We start from the raw sequence: 15,090 nt of genomic DNA, 5'->3' as shown, positions 1-15,090 counted from the left end.
AGCAGTGACAGGCTAACTCACTAGCTTGTCAGCGGCGGGTGGGACAATATTCCCCACCTGACAGTGCCTGGTTTGTGTGTCAGGTCTCACACTGGGTCTCGGAGATAAAGCCGTGCATGCGAATAGGCAAGGTGCCGCTTCTCCGGGTACGTGCAACACACAAACAACACGCAGAAGAGATAACAGCGGAGAGCAGGGCGTGCAACACACAAACAACAAGCAGGAGAGATAACAGCGGAGAGCAGGACGTGCAACACACAAACAACAAGCAGGAGAGATAACAGCGGAGAGCAGGACGTGCTTTGCAGAGACGGGAGGGGCTGACGTGCCGGAGGGGGTCGGAGAAGGCCAGGGGGGCACACCCGTGTCACACCACCTGGGGGGAGGAGGAGAGGGGGTCGGAGAAGGCCAGGGGGGCACACCCGTGTCACACCACCTGGAGGGAGGAGGAGAGGGGGTCGGAGAAGGCCAGGGGGGGCACGCCCGTGTCACACCACCTGGAGGGAGGAGGAGAGGGGGTCGGAGAAGGCCAGGGGGGGCACGCCCGTGTCACACCACCTGGAGGGAGGAGGAGAGGGGGTCGGAGAAGGCCAGGGGGGGCACGCCCGTGTCACACCACCTGGAGGGAGGAGGAGAGGGGGTCGGAGAAGGCCAGGGGGGGCACGCCCGTGTCACACCACCTGGAGGGAGGAGGAGAGGGGGTCGGAGAAGGCCAGGGGGGCACGCCCGTGTCACACCACCTGGAGGGAGGAGGAGAGGGGGTCGGAGAAGGCCAGGGGGGGCACGCCCGTGTCACACCACCTGGAGGGAGGAGGAGAGGGGGTCGGAGAAGGCCAGGGGGGGCACGCCCGTGTCACACCACCTGGAGGGAGGAGGAGAGGGGGTCGGAGAAGGCCAGGGGGGGCACGCCCGTGTCACACCACCTGGAGGGAGGAGGAGAGGGGGTCGGAGAAGGCCAGGGGGGCACGCCCGTGTCACACCACCTGGAGGGAGGAGGAGAGGGGGTCGGAGAAGGCCAGGGGGGCACGCCCGTGTCACACCACCTGGAGGGAGGAGGAGAGGGGGTCGGAGAAGGCCAGGGGGGGCACGCCCGTGTCACACCACCTGGAGGGAGGAGGAGAGGGGGTCGGAGAAGGCCAGGGGGGCACGCCCGTGTCACACCACCTGGAGGGAGGAGGAGAGGGGGTCAGAGAAGGCCAGGGGGGGCACGCCCGTGTCACACCACCTGGAGGGAGGAGGAGAGGGGGTCGGAGAAGGCCAGGGGGGCACGCCCGTGTCACACCACCTGGAGGGAGGAGGAGAGGGGGTCGGAGAAGGCCAGGGGGGCACGCCCGTGTCACACCACCTGGAGGGAGGAGGAGAGGGGGTCGGAGAAGGCCAGGGGGGGCACACCCGTGTCACACCACCTGGAGGGAGGAGGAGAGGGGGTCGGAGAAGGCCAGGGGGGCACACCCGTGTCACACCACCTGGAGGGAGGAGGAGAGGGGGGTCGGAGAAGGCCAGGGGGGCACGCCCGTGTCACACCACCTGGAGGGAGGAGGAGAGGGGGTCGGAGAAGGCCAGGGGGGGCACGCCCGTGTCACACCACCTGGAGGGAGGAGGAGAGGGGGTCGGAGAAGGCCAGGGGGGGCACGCCCGTGTCACACCACCTGGGGGGAGGAGGAGAGGGGGTCGGAGAAGGCCAGGGGGGGCACGCCCGTGTCACACCACCTGGAGGGAGGAGGAGAGGGGGTCGGAGAAGGGGGGGGCACACCCGTGTCACACCACCTGAGGGAGGAGGAGAGGGGGTCAGAGAAGGCCAGGGGGGCACGCCTGTGTCACACCACCTGGAGGGAGGAGAGGGGGTCGGAGAAGGCCAGGGGGGCACACCCGTGTCACACCACCTGGAGGGAAGAGAGGGGGTCGGAGAAGGCCAGGGGGGGCACGCCCGTGTCACACCACCTGGAGGGAAGAGAGGGGGTCGGAGAAGGCCAGGGGGGCACACCCGTGTCACACCACCTGGAGGCAGGAGAGCCGCCACCAGCGCAGGAGGCCCGAGGCGGAGCGGCCAGCGTGGCCAGAGCGCAGCGCGCACGGGGAGAGGGGTGAGGGAGGTCGGCAAGGACCCAGACCCTTGCCCGGTGAGCCTGGGGTCCGGTTTCCTTCCAGGGGCAACGCGAAGCCTCCGGGGAATGTTAAGAACCGTCAATAATCTGGTTTAATGTTTAAAACCAGCTCTAGCTGCTCAGTAGAGACAAACGATGGTTTGGGGCCAGAACGGAAGCAGGTAGGAAGTGACTGCACGAGTCCTGGCGGGAGATAGGGAGGGCGTGGCCTAGGATGGAAGGGCGTGGCCTAGGATGGGTGGGTGTGGCCAAGGGCGGGTGGGCGTGGTCTAGGATGGGCAGCCGCAGAGCTACAGACAAGTGGGAAGGTTCGAGCTCGTGTTTAAAGGGGGACTCGTCAGGAGTTGCTGGAGAATTGGATAGGAGGCCGAGCGGGGTGGTGATGACAGGGATAAGAAGAAAGGGAGAACCAGAGGGGACCCTCCTAGGTGTTTATCCTGAGCAACTAGGTCAGTTCCGTCTATGGACGGAAAGAGACTGGAGAACACGCGGTTCAGGGGAGCTATCCAGAGACCCAGGGTTAATGGCTGCAACCAAACCGCGGTTTTATGAGCCCGGCGTTCTGAGCAGAGGCCAGCCCTGGGTGTCCCTGGGTAGGGGCCACCACTAGGCCAAGGTCAAGTGCAGGCTGAGCTGGGTTCAGTACGTTTGTCCCAGGCGAGGCTGGCTGGGGAAGAGAGGAGACGCAGCAGGGACCACAGGCAACACATTCAAGACGTTGAAGCGGTGGCTTCGGCAGAATAGAATAGCGGGGACAGGTGACGGGTTTGTGCGGTTGGAGCCCCCAGAGCATGGTATTTTACAAGTAAGAGAGGGGCCAATGGAGGGCGCTGCAAACGCAATCACAATCGGGGTAGATTATTTACCTGTGCAACCAAGATGATCAAGAAGCAACCACTACTAAAACACACTGAAGTGAGAGGGAGGGCGTAACCTCAGCAAATGAACGGCCTGAAGCAAGCGGTGTTTAGGACTTGGGGACTGACTGTGCAGACCCAGCCTTGTCTAGGAGAATGGTATGAACCCAGCTCAGCCTACACTTGACCTCAGCCAAAGGCCAACGAGCAATCGCCGCTCAGTCTAGAACATTCCAGTCACCAGGGTGGTTTGCTCTTCAATAAGCTGTGGTGTTTTTCCAGTCTCCCTTAAAACCTGGGTGAAATTTTTCCTGAGGGCTGTCCAACTCCATTTTCCTGAGACACAAGTCCTAAGTAGTGCTCCAGTTACTGCCCCGGTCCCTGGAATGGTGATACCTAATAAGAGGCAGCTCAGAAAACAAGAGTTTCCATTACGTCAGGCAAATTTGTGGGCTACCCGAGTTCTAGAATTACAGTGGCTTCTGCTGACAACACGAAGACATGTCCCTTCCAGGGTGTGGCACACTCACTGTCCTCTCCTTAGCCCACCCACCCTCTTACCTGTCCCTTAGGAACTGGAGGGGACCCCTCTGGGTATGCATTTTCTTTCCTAGTCTTTCCAGCTAGACCAGTGGTCGGCAAACCGCGGCTCACGAGCCACATGCGGCTCTTTGGCCCCTTAAGTGAGGCTCTTCCACAAAATACCACGTGCGGGCGCTACCTTGATAAGGAATGTACCTACCTATATAGGTTAAGTTTAAAAAATTTGGGTCTTAAAAGAAGTTTCAGTCGTTGTACTGTTGATATTTGGCTCTGTTGACTAATGAGTTTGCCGACCACTGAGCTAAGCTACTGCTCCTTCCCCTTCCTCCATTCAAAACAAATCAGCCACTCACTCTGTGCTTGGTCCTGTGCTTATGTATGTCCTTAATATAGGTTAATCCGCACAAAACACTCTGAGGTGAGCATTATCATTCCCATTAACAAACGGAGAAAGTGAGGCTCAGAGAGGGGAGGTTACTTGCTCAAAGTCATCACACAGCTTTCAAGTGGTGGAAATGGGATTCAAACCCAGGACTGTGGCCCTTCCAACAGGGAGTCCTGCCCACCTGCAAGTGTGGCCGGGATACAGACTCTAAGGTCTGGCAGAGGCTTGAAAACTTAAGACAAAGAGGAAAGAGGCAAATGACAATAACACAAAAGGTGCCACAATTACGCAAGCAATGTCATAACAAACCAAATTAAGGTAAGAGGACACAGCACACTGTTGTGGAGTTCCAAAGGGATCAGAAAATGCTTTTTGGAGGAGGTGATACTTGCCACGGGCCTTGAGAGCTGAACAGGACTTCGCAGGGCTGAAGCAGTGGGGAGGGGGCGCAAAGAGAAAGGAGCGGCCCCTCCCGGACCAACCTCAACCCACTCAGGGCGTGGATGCAGCTGGTCCACGGCACGTTCCCCTGCCCCAGCCTCCCGGCTCTCACCTTGCCCTTATCCCTACGTCCCCAGCACCCTTGTAGAACGTTTACCAGATAGGGGCATTTCCCTGGTCCAATCCAACTTTAATTACTTTATTTTTAAATTTTTATTTATTGATTTTAGCGAGAGAGGGAGAGAGAAAGGAACATCAAGCTGTTCCTGTCTGTGCCCTGACTGGGGATTGAACCGGCAACCTCTGCACTTCTGGATGATGCTCTAACCCACTGAGCTGACCCGCCAGGGCTCCAATCCAATTTTAAATCAGCTTTTGCAAATCTCAGGAACCAGAAAGACAGAAGTCTCAGAGAAAGGCTTCTCAGGGCAGCCAATCCCTGGAGTTATTCTGAAATCATTCTGCTCTGGAATTCGGGGTCAGCCAGCCTGGGGGCAAAACCCTCTGTACTCAGGTTGATGGTCACCTCATGACGGTGGGGGCGTCTAGCTCCCATTGAGGGGAATGATATAGTTTCCTTCTCAAATTGTGTGAAGTGCAAAAAAAAAAAGTCCATGTTAAAAAATACCATTAGGTAAATCATAACATTGGCAATGCAGGCCGGGGCAAATGGGTTGACGGTTGAGCGGGTGAAACACGGAGCTTGTTCTTGTATTACTCTGTATTTCCTGACGCTTGTATTATTTTCCATATGCACAACTACAAACCGACCTTTGCCCTGCCCTGTATAAGAAGTGGCCACATTTCTGGGGGTGGCCTGCAGTGAGGACACTCTGGGAAACACTGCTTCTTGATGAGGGCCACGCCTGGGCTCAGACAGGGACCCTCCTGAGGCCCCCTGGCTTTGCCAGCTTGCAGCCTCCGCGTGCTTCTCTGGGCAGCAGGGACCCACCCCTTCGGGCTCCGGGTTCCAGTCCAGTGAGTCAGCCGGGGCTGGGCATAGACAGGGCTGACCCAGGAGGGGCCAAGGGAGGGGCCTGGTCTGGGCGTGGCTGCCTTCCTGAACCAAACCCAGCAGCGCCTTCACCTTCCCCCCTCCGACCGACCGGAGTCACGCACACACTCAGCACGCAGCGGTTTCCTCGGTAACCGCCCCGCCCCAGCAGCCCGCGCTCCCCTGACTCAGCATTCCTCTAGGCTCCCCCTGCTGGAGGAGCTGGTTCCTGCAGAAGCTGGGCTGCCCTGGAGAGAAGCAACAACCCACTTGCCCGTTAATTACATAGGTTTTGCTTTTTTTTTTTTTTTTTTAATTTTTGACAGAGAGAGGGTCAGAGAGACGGACAGATAGGGACAGACAGACAGGAAGAGAGAGAGAGATGAGAAGCATCAATTCTTCGTTGAGGCATGTTAGTTGTTCATTGATTTCTTCTCATATGTGCCTTGACTGGGAGGCTCCATCTGAGCCAGTGACCCCTTGCTTAAGCCAGCGACCATGGGGTTTCAAACCTGGGTCCTCCGCGTCCCAGTCCAACACCTTACCCACTGCGTAACTGCCTGGTCAGGAGGTTTTTCTTTTCAATATATATATATATTTTTTTTTTTTTTTTTCTTCCCTGGGGTGGGGTGCTCACAGGGCACTTTTGGAGTAGGTAACATAAACTTTAATAGATACATACAGTGCAATGGTTTGTAAGAGTCCTTATCCCTCTGCATTGGCTTTTCAGTGAACTGAACAACTTGTGGTTTAAATAAAAAAGGCCCAATGCGGCCCTGGCCAGATAGCTCTGTTGGTTAGAGCATCATCCGGCAGCACAGAGGTTGTCGGTCCCAGTAAGGGCACATGTCTCTCTCTCCCTTCCTCTCTGACTAAAATTAAACCGGGGATGGGGGCAGGCAATGCGGGGCAGGAGGAGGCAGAAGAAGGGAAAGGGGGATGAATGGTGAAGGAAGAAAACTTGACTTGGGGTGGTGAACACACAGTACAGTATAGAGATGATGGATTACAGAATTGTACACCTGAAATCTATGTAATCTTATTAACCACTGTCACCCCGATCCATTTAAAAAAATAAGACAAGAAAGGAAATAAAGTTGAGGGGAGATAAAAGGCCAATGCTTCTCGCAGGGACCCTCAGCTGCAGTCCACTGGTCCTGTGAGGGCACTCAGGCCAGGAGGCAGCAGAGGCCTCTCTCTGGGCCCACAGGGTCTGGCACGCGGGTGAGGGGGAGCTGCTGGAGACAGCACGTTCCCACACCCGAGACCGGGGGCCCCACGGGCTCCCTCTGTGCCCTGCGATTGCGATCCCCTGTGCTGTGCTGTTTTGCTTGCAAGGAACAGAGGTCAGTGAAGCCCTCAGATGACGCATTTGTTGTGACAGTCACAACAGTGGCAGCAGTCACGCTGGGAAGGCACCGGCTGGCCCATCCTCCCCACCTGCCTCCCGACCCTTTCACACCAGCTCTGGGCCTGCCAGGCCGACTCCTGGGTTTGGGATCCACTGAACTGCCTTGCCTGCTGGCCTCTAGTTGGACTGGTGGTTGGCGGGTATGGGCAGGAGATCAGAGCGAGGGAGGAGAGGGCTTTGGGTGTGTACGCCCTCCGGCCCTGCCCTGTAGGGTGCTGGGTGGCTGCCCTGTCCTGACACCATCAGGCCTTTGACAAGTAAACACTCCCTCCGGGCCGGCCTTGGGGTGTTCCAGTGGCCCGACAGCATCACCTGTGCACGTGGGTCCGTCCACTCTGCTCAGTCACCCCTGACAACCTGCAGGCTCTTCTCTGCATCCGCACCCACTAAGTCACTCAGTCACCACAGGTCTATGAGGTAGACAGCAGTACAACCCCGGTTTACAAATCAGGAAACTGAGGCCCAGAGCGGTCAACTGCTTGCCCAAGGTCACCCCGCAGTCAGCATCCAACCCCAGGCCGTGCAGCTCCCGCGGCTCTCCGGGGTCGGGACAGGAGCCAGGGGAGCGCACGGGTCCGTGTGTGCTCCCGGGAGCACAGACCCAGCCGTATCCATGGGCTTCTGAAGTCTGGAACGCGGTCAGACACAGGAAGATGCTCCAGGCCGGGTCTCCCATGGCTCCGGTCTCTGCCGCCTCCCCGTGACTCGGCCACCACATCCCCCACCCGCCCCTCCCCTCCCCTGCACCCTGCGTCCGTCTGCGCTTCTCGTCCCCGTGGCTTCTGCCCAGTGCCTGGAACTGGGCCACCCACCGACTGCTGCCGCCTCGAGGTCTCCGAGAGAGGGTCCGCTTCACGGGGCTTCCCTTTCCGAGGCTCCCTGGCCTGTCCCTGATCCCGGAGCTGCGGGGAGGTGGCGCTCTGCGGAAGGGCATCGGCAGCCCCTTGTTCGTGGCAAGGGAGACAAAGCTCCCCACGCAGAGGGTGGCCCAGCCGCTCTGGGTGGAGGTCGGCGCTCTTGTGGGCCGCGAACGACAGGCTTTCCGGCTGCTCCCAGCTGCCCCGGAGCCCTGGCTGCGAGCTGGTGTCCCCAGGAGCACTGAGCTGATGGGAAATAACTCGCACGTGGCCACGTGAGGCCGGGTGAGATGAGGCTGAGTTCCAGGGCGTCGGCAGCGGGGACTCAGGCCCAGCCCGCCCGGGACGGCCACACCTGCTCAGAGGTCCCGCTGGTCCTCCAGGACAGAGCCAGGCCGGCGGCAGTACACGGCCTCGCAGGCCCCTTCGCTGACCTCTCGGGGAGGGGCGAGGACCCCGAGTGTGACAGACCCCTCTAGGCACCCCCACCCCCGACTCCGGGAACCCCCCAGTTCCAGACCTGCGGGCTCACGGCTCTGTCTCTGCCCCAACCACTCCCTCAGCCCCAAAGTCCTTCTCTGCTTCTCCCAGCAAAGCGCCTTCCACTGAGGAACCGTCCCCAGGTACCCCGGCCTGGGCCGCTGGGCCGGCCCCCTGGGTGCCGCTGCCTGGCTCCTCGGAAGAGCCCTTCCCCGTCCACTCCCAGCTGAGCTGCCTGTCTCCTCCCTGAAGCCACGAGCTCCTCACAAGCAAGGCCTCGCCGGCTTCCTTCTCACGTTTTAGGGCCCCCACGCCGGACAGGCACATTCCAGAGAGTCCCCGGGTGAGTCTGAAAGAAAGGCACAGATGACGAGCACAGAACATAGTCGGGCTGGGACGGGGACGGTTGTCACCCAGCAAGCAGAGCCCGAGAAGGGGCGAGCACGCAGGGCATTTGGGAAAGGGGCCTCAAGGCGCGGGGTGGGGGAGGTGCTGGGGAGAAGGGCAGAGGCAAGGGGACAGCCAGTGTGTGTTTCCAGCTGGTCACCGCTGTGGGCATCTGTGGCTCCTGGCTGCTGGGGACTCGGAGCAGCTGTGCAGAAGGACCCCAGCACTACCCACCCGTCAGAACAGGGGCGTCTGCACCCTCCAGGGCCTACCCCCCATTCAGCAGAGGCTGCCCCACAGCATGCTAAGTCCCTTACATGTCCCAAAAGCAACCGGGAGACAAGTGTGTCCTCTGTCCCACACTGCAGGCTAGGGGAGCTAGGAGGGAGAAAGTGAGCGAGTCTCCACGCAGATTAAGGAGACATGACGGCCACGTGCGGAGGGAGCTGGCCGCCACAGCCGTGGCTGGAGTACGAGCTGGGCCAAAAGCAAGCGGGGCGTCCACACAGATCTGCACAGAGAGTGTGCGACGCTCAGGCTGGGATGCAGGGTGAAGGCGACGTCACGGGGGCCTTGACTGTCAGCCCAGAGCGTCCTGGGTCTATGGTAGGCTACCAAGAGTCACAGCGCACGTCTATGCCGCGCAGTGATATAAATGGCAGCGGCTTGAGTTAGTTAGTTCTAGTCCCCCCCCTCCATAAATAGTGAGCCTTCCCAAAAACCTCTCCAAATAACCATCTAATTTTAGGAAAAGCCAGCCCGTGGCCCCTCCCACTCCCATCAATCAACAGCCACGCCTCAGCCCCCGCGATGTAGAAGTACTAAGCCCCACTTGCCTGCATCTGTCTTTACCCTCCCGTGACGAAATCCCTATAAATACACTGTTAAATGTTTACTTCTTTGTGTATATCTTTAAGATCTAAAGACAGAGGGGACTTGGGAAACTTTAAGAAACCAGTCAAGAGGGACTTAACTTGTTGCAGCCCATAAGGGGTCTTTTGACATGGAGAGGCAGTCAGTTCCATTTGGTTTTCCAAAAACTCTTAGAAAAATGGTGGGTGAAAGAAACAACAAAAAAAACCCACCTGCAAGTTGGAAAAGAATCAAGAAGGAGGCACCTGGAGAGTCCCTGAGGTGTGCAACAACGTGACCTTGCAAACGAGTCTCCCAGGACACTTAGGAAGCTGCCTGGCAGCCCCGACCACGTGCTCTGATGCGTGCCCCAGTCCCACTGCGTGGGAGGCGCGCTCTCTCTTACTTCTGGATGCTGGTGGCATGTTTATATAAATATCCTGCAGGGTTGCTGGCTTTGTCTTTTTGAGATAAATTAGCTTCTCCCGAACAGTCCAAGATTAAAGGCAAGACGAGAGGTCTATTTTCTTCTGTGAGTCATAGCCCAGATCACCAAACAGAGTTCACCAAATGCTTTGAGCGGTGATGGCACCACTGAGACAAGATTATAGAGTTGTGGTGTGATGTTTAATTTTAACTTTTTGTCTGATCAAGGGCACTGCCACTGTTGATGACAATGTAAATTACCCATCACCCAGGAAGTCTGCTTCTGGGAATTTATCCTAAGGCATGAATAAAGAATTTGGGGTAAGATGTAGTTACAAGGCTGTTCACCACTGCTCTTTAAAAGAGCAAAAATTTAGAAACAGTATAAACTCCCAAAGGAGAGAGATTAAAGATAGCACCATCATACAATGGAATGCTATCTCCCACACTGCCATAGAAGTAAACACCATACACACACATATACATGCATGTTTTATATACATGTGTGTACACACACATACATATATGTGTGCGTGTGTGTATATGTATATACACATATATATGCATGTATATATGCATTGTACATGGACATACAGACACACACATTTATATATTATGCTCTGACATAAACTGAAAAGAATCTATAGTATTCTCCAGATTTAGGAGGATGGGATTATGAATATTTTAGATGTTCTTTTGCTTGCTTTTTTTTTTTTATTATGAGCATGAACTGCTTTTATAACATAGAAAGAATAAAGAATAGTCCCACCAACTGGGTTCCCATTGCTCGTGCCCAAGATGGTCATAGTGCCCCCCCCTCCCGTTCTAGCTTCAGCTCATAGAGCGGCTTAGTCCGGACGACATTTATCCGGCTTGACTAGGGCATGCACACACTGAAAACTTCTGGGGCACGTGACAGTGACAGTGGAGTGTGGTCCCTGCCCTGGAGGAAGTCATGTCAAGTGGAACACACATATGTCAATGTTAACTGTGCGGCAAGCTCAGAGAAGCCTGTGATTTGAAGCACAACTGAGCCTCCCAAGGACCAGACATGCTCAAGTGCTTCAAAAGGCAAGTGCTGCACTGATGTAGGCTCCCGAACACCTCCCGCCAGAGGGACCAGCTGACAGGTAAAGTGAAGTGTCCTCAAGAGTGGACAGCATGCCAGAGAGTGGTTATAGGCCCTCTCTACGGCAAGCACGCCTGGGCCGAATCAGAGCAATGCTGTGGCCATCCTTCCGAAAGCAACCTCTGATGTAGTGATGATATTTCTCTCCTATAGAAGAATGCCACAAGACACTATATTAAAGGAAGGCATTGCACCTTCCTTGATACTAGACATTTCCCATCTTCTGGTCACATTTTCTAGGGTGACGATTTCATTTTCATTGCAATTGCATGCTGCCCCCTAGTGTTCATTTTTATCATTGCACCCTGTGGTAATGGAGGATGGAACAGAAGCAGGTCTGTCAGTGCCCCCCAATTTCCCAGAAGGGAAAACATAAATATAGTGGAGATGTGATAGAACTTTCAAAAGTACACAGGTAGCCACTTAAATTTTGAAACAGAAGCCATGGCTCTATTTTTTTTTTTCTATAAGAATATAAAATGTGCTAATTTGTGTTTGGCACAATAAGAGGTAATATTTAGTGTACCCTTATCGTGTGCAAGGCACAATGCTGAGTGCATTGCATATATTAACTCATTTAATCCTCACAACAGTCATAAGAAGGGAACTATGAATTGGTCTGAGCTTGTGCAGTGCGTCACCATTCAAAAGCGAGGATAGGCCTGACCTGTGGTGGTGCAGTGGATAAAGCGTCAACCTGGAAATGCTGAGGTCGCCGGTTCGAAACCCTGGACTTGCCTGGTCAAGGCACATATGGGAGTTGATGCTTCCTGCTCCTTCCCCCTTCTCTCTCTCTGTCTCTCTCTCCTCTCCCTCTCTCTCTCCTTTCTAAAAAATGAATAAATTAAAAATAATAAAATAAATTAAAAAAAAAAAAAAGCGAGGATAGACAAAAACTGTCACCTGCACACAGAGCGCAGGGGGCCGTGCTTGCAGACAGTCACAGCGCCGTGCAGCACCACGGGCCGGGTCAGAGCTCTGCAGCGCTGCCACCTTGGCTGTTGCTGGTGTCTGGGTGACCGGTGTTAGGGCGACCTTCAAAATCACGCCGTGTTTTTTGTTGACAGCTTTATTGAGATAGCATTCACGTATCATACAACTCACCCACTTGAGGCGTCGTTTCAGGAGTTGTTAGTCTGTTCACAGAGATGTGCGACAACACCACAACCAGCTTGAGGTCACTCCCATCACCCCGAAAGGAAGCCACGTGCCCCTTAGCAGTCACCTTTCGTTTCCCCAAACTCCACTGAATCTACTCTCTCCACAGATGTGCTTCTTTTGCATCCTCTACGTTTCATAAAAATGGAACCACACAATATATGGCCCCTGGCTTCTTTTTTTTTTTTGTATTTTTCTGAAGCTGGAAACAGGGAGAGACAGTCAGACAGACTCCCGCATGCGCCTGACCGGGATCCACCCGACACGCCCACCAGGGGGCGATGCTTTGCCCCTCCGGAGCGTTGCTCTGTCGCAACCAGAGCCACTCTAGCGCCTGGGGCAGAGGCCAAGGAGCCATCCCCAGCGCCGGGCCATCCTTGCTCCAATGGAGCCTCGCTGCGGGAGGGGAAGAGAGAGACAGAGGAAGGAGAGGGGGAGGGGTGGAGAAGCAGATGGGCACTTCTCCTGTGTGCCCTGGCTGGGAATCAAACCTGGGACCCCTGCACGCCAGGCCGACGCTCCACCACTGAGCCAACCGGCCAGGGTCGGTCCCTGGCTTCTTTAACTTGGCACGTTTTCGAGGTTCATCCACACTGTGGCAGGCTTCGTTCCTTTTTCATGGCCAAGTAATACTCCCCTGTATGACTGTACCACATCTTAACTATCCATTTGTCAGTTTATAAACATGTGGGTTGTTTCCACTGTTAACTATGATGAGTAACATTGACATGGACATTCATGTACAAGATTTTGTGTGGGCACTTGTTTTCATTTCTCTTGGGCATATTCCTAAGAGTGGAACTGCCAGGTCATAAGTGACTCCATGTTGAACATAGCCAGAACCTGCCGGACTGTTTTCCAAAGTGGCTGCAAGTTTTACATTCCCACCACCAGCAGTATCTGAGAGTTCCAGTTTCTCCACATTCTTCCCAACACACGTCTCAGTGAGTGGGATGCAGTATCCCCTGTGGTTTGGTTTTGTATCATGTTGAGGATATAAAACCACTTCTTTTTGATACTGGTCTTACAGTAGTCACGCAGGCCAAATTAAGGTAATCTAGTCTTTTATTTTATTTTGTGTGTGTGTGTGTGTGTGTGTGACAGAAACAGAGACAGAAAGACGGACAGATAGGGACAGACAGACAGGAAGGGAGAAAAATGAGAAACATCAATTCTTCATAGCGGCACCTTAGTTCTTCATTGATTGCTTTCTCATATGTGCCTTGACCAGGGGGCTACAGCAGATCAAGTGACCCCTTGCTCAAGCCAGCAACCTTGGGCTCAAGCTGGTGAGCCTTGCTCAAACCAGATGAACCCGCGCTCAAGCCAGCAACCTTGGGGTCCTCTGCGTCCCAGTTTGATGCTCTATCCACTGCACTACTGCCTGGTCAGGCTAGTCTTACTTTTATTAATAGTCTAAACATACCAGATAAAATATGAGGAACAACCAGGAGAGATGGAGTTGAAATTCTGAAGATCATTCATTCATTCTTTTATTTAAGCCCGTTAGGTAGAAGAAACGGTTCTTGGTGCTGCAAAAAGGTGGACAGACACACAGGTGCAGTCTTTGCCCTCGCGGAGCTTACTATGCTGTTCGGGGACCCTGACTAAGCAACTGTTTACATAAGGAAATAATTAGTCCTGAAAAGCTCCGTGAACGAGAAGTAGCGAAGGCCCTGAGACATGTAACAGAGGGTCCTGACTGGCTGTAAGGGCTCATGGACGGGAAAGATGAGCCCACTGTCAGCACAGGGGCGGTGGCCTGAGAAGGTATGACATGGGGGGGGTGAGGTGGGGGTTGTGTGTGGGGGGGTTGCTGGACAGGTGTGAGAGAGCAAACGCTGGTGGTGATGGCTGCAGGGCAGGCACCAAGGAAAGAAAGCTAGAGACGCGAGCCGGACCGTGCAGCCTGCAGCTTGTGTTCAGTGTTTGGACCTCTCCCCCAGCAACAATATGAAGCCATTATTCAAAGGGTTTTAAGTTGAAAGGGCTGGCTAATGGGGTTGTGTCAGCACTTTTAACTGATCGCTCTGGCTGCAATTTGAAGAATGCAATATGTAGAATGCAGTTTAAAACAAGAGGGAATGTGGCCCTGGCCGGTTTTCTCAGTGGTTAGAGCATCAGCTGGTGTAAGGAAGTCCTGGGTTCAATCCCCAGTCAAGGCACACATGAGAAGCGACCATCTGCTTCTCTTCCTCTCCCCCTACCCCTTCTCTCTCTCTTCTCCTCTCACAACCAGTGACTCTACTGAACTGAGTGTCAGCCTCAGGCACTGAGAATAGCTCAGTCAATTTGAGCATCAGCCCCAGACGGGGGTTACTGGGTGGATCCTGGTTGGGGTGCAGGCAGGAGTCTATCTCCCCTCCTCTCACTTAAAAAAAAAAAAAAAAAAAATATATATATATATATATATATATATATATATATATATATATATATATATAAAGAAACAAGAAGGAATGTAAACAGACCCCTCAGGAAGCAATTTGGACTAATCCAGACCAGAAATAAAGGTAACTTAGCTCTAGGATGGGCAGACATTTTGAAGAAACTTGGTAAATAATCAGATGTGGGCCTAGGAAATGGAAGATGCCAAGGATGACTCTGCAGTTAGATAGATAATAGTGCCATAGACTTGGTCACAGAACCCCGGCAGAAGGAGCAGGCTGGGGACAGGGGTAATCAACTTCTTCATCCCTGAGGAGGTAACTTTGGGTGCCCAGGAAACAGCAGGTGGAGAGGTGGAGTGGGCAGTTTGAGATCCGAGTTTGGAACTCAGAGCAACATTCTAAGCTAGAGGCACACATGTGGGGAGGCTCAGGGTACAGAGGGTGAATGTGACCTGGGATGGCGGTGAGCTTATTTATGAGAAAGACGTAAAGTTAGAAGAGAAGCAAGCCCAGGGGTGAGGCGTGAGTCACTACAACACGTGAAGGTCATTTAGAAGAGAGTTGGCTAGCAGAAGCTGAGGAGAGATCAAAGGTGTCAGGTGAGAACTGGGACGTCACTCGAGTCAGGAGATAAGAGCGTTTAGAGGCGAGAGTGATCAACGTGATTGGAAACTG

Source organism: Saccopteryx bilineata, chromosome 8, assembly GCF_036850765.1.
Source record: "Saccopteryx bilineata isolate mSacBil1 chromosome 8, mSacBil1_pri_phased_curated, whole genome shotgun sequence".
Taxonomy (NCBI): Eukaryota; Metazoa; Chordata; class Mammalia; order Chiroptera; family Emballonuridae; genus Saccopteryx; species Saccopteryx bilineata.
This window is presented reverse-complemented; position numbering follows the sequence as displayed.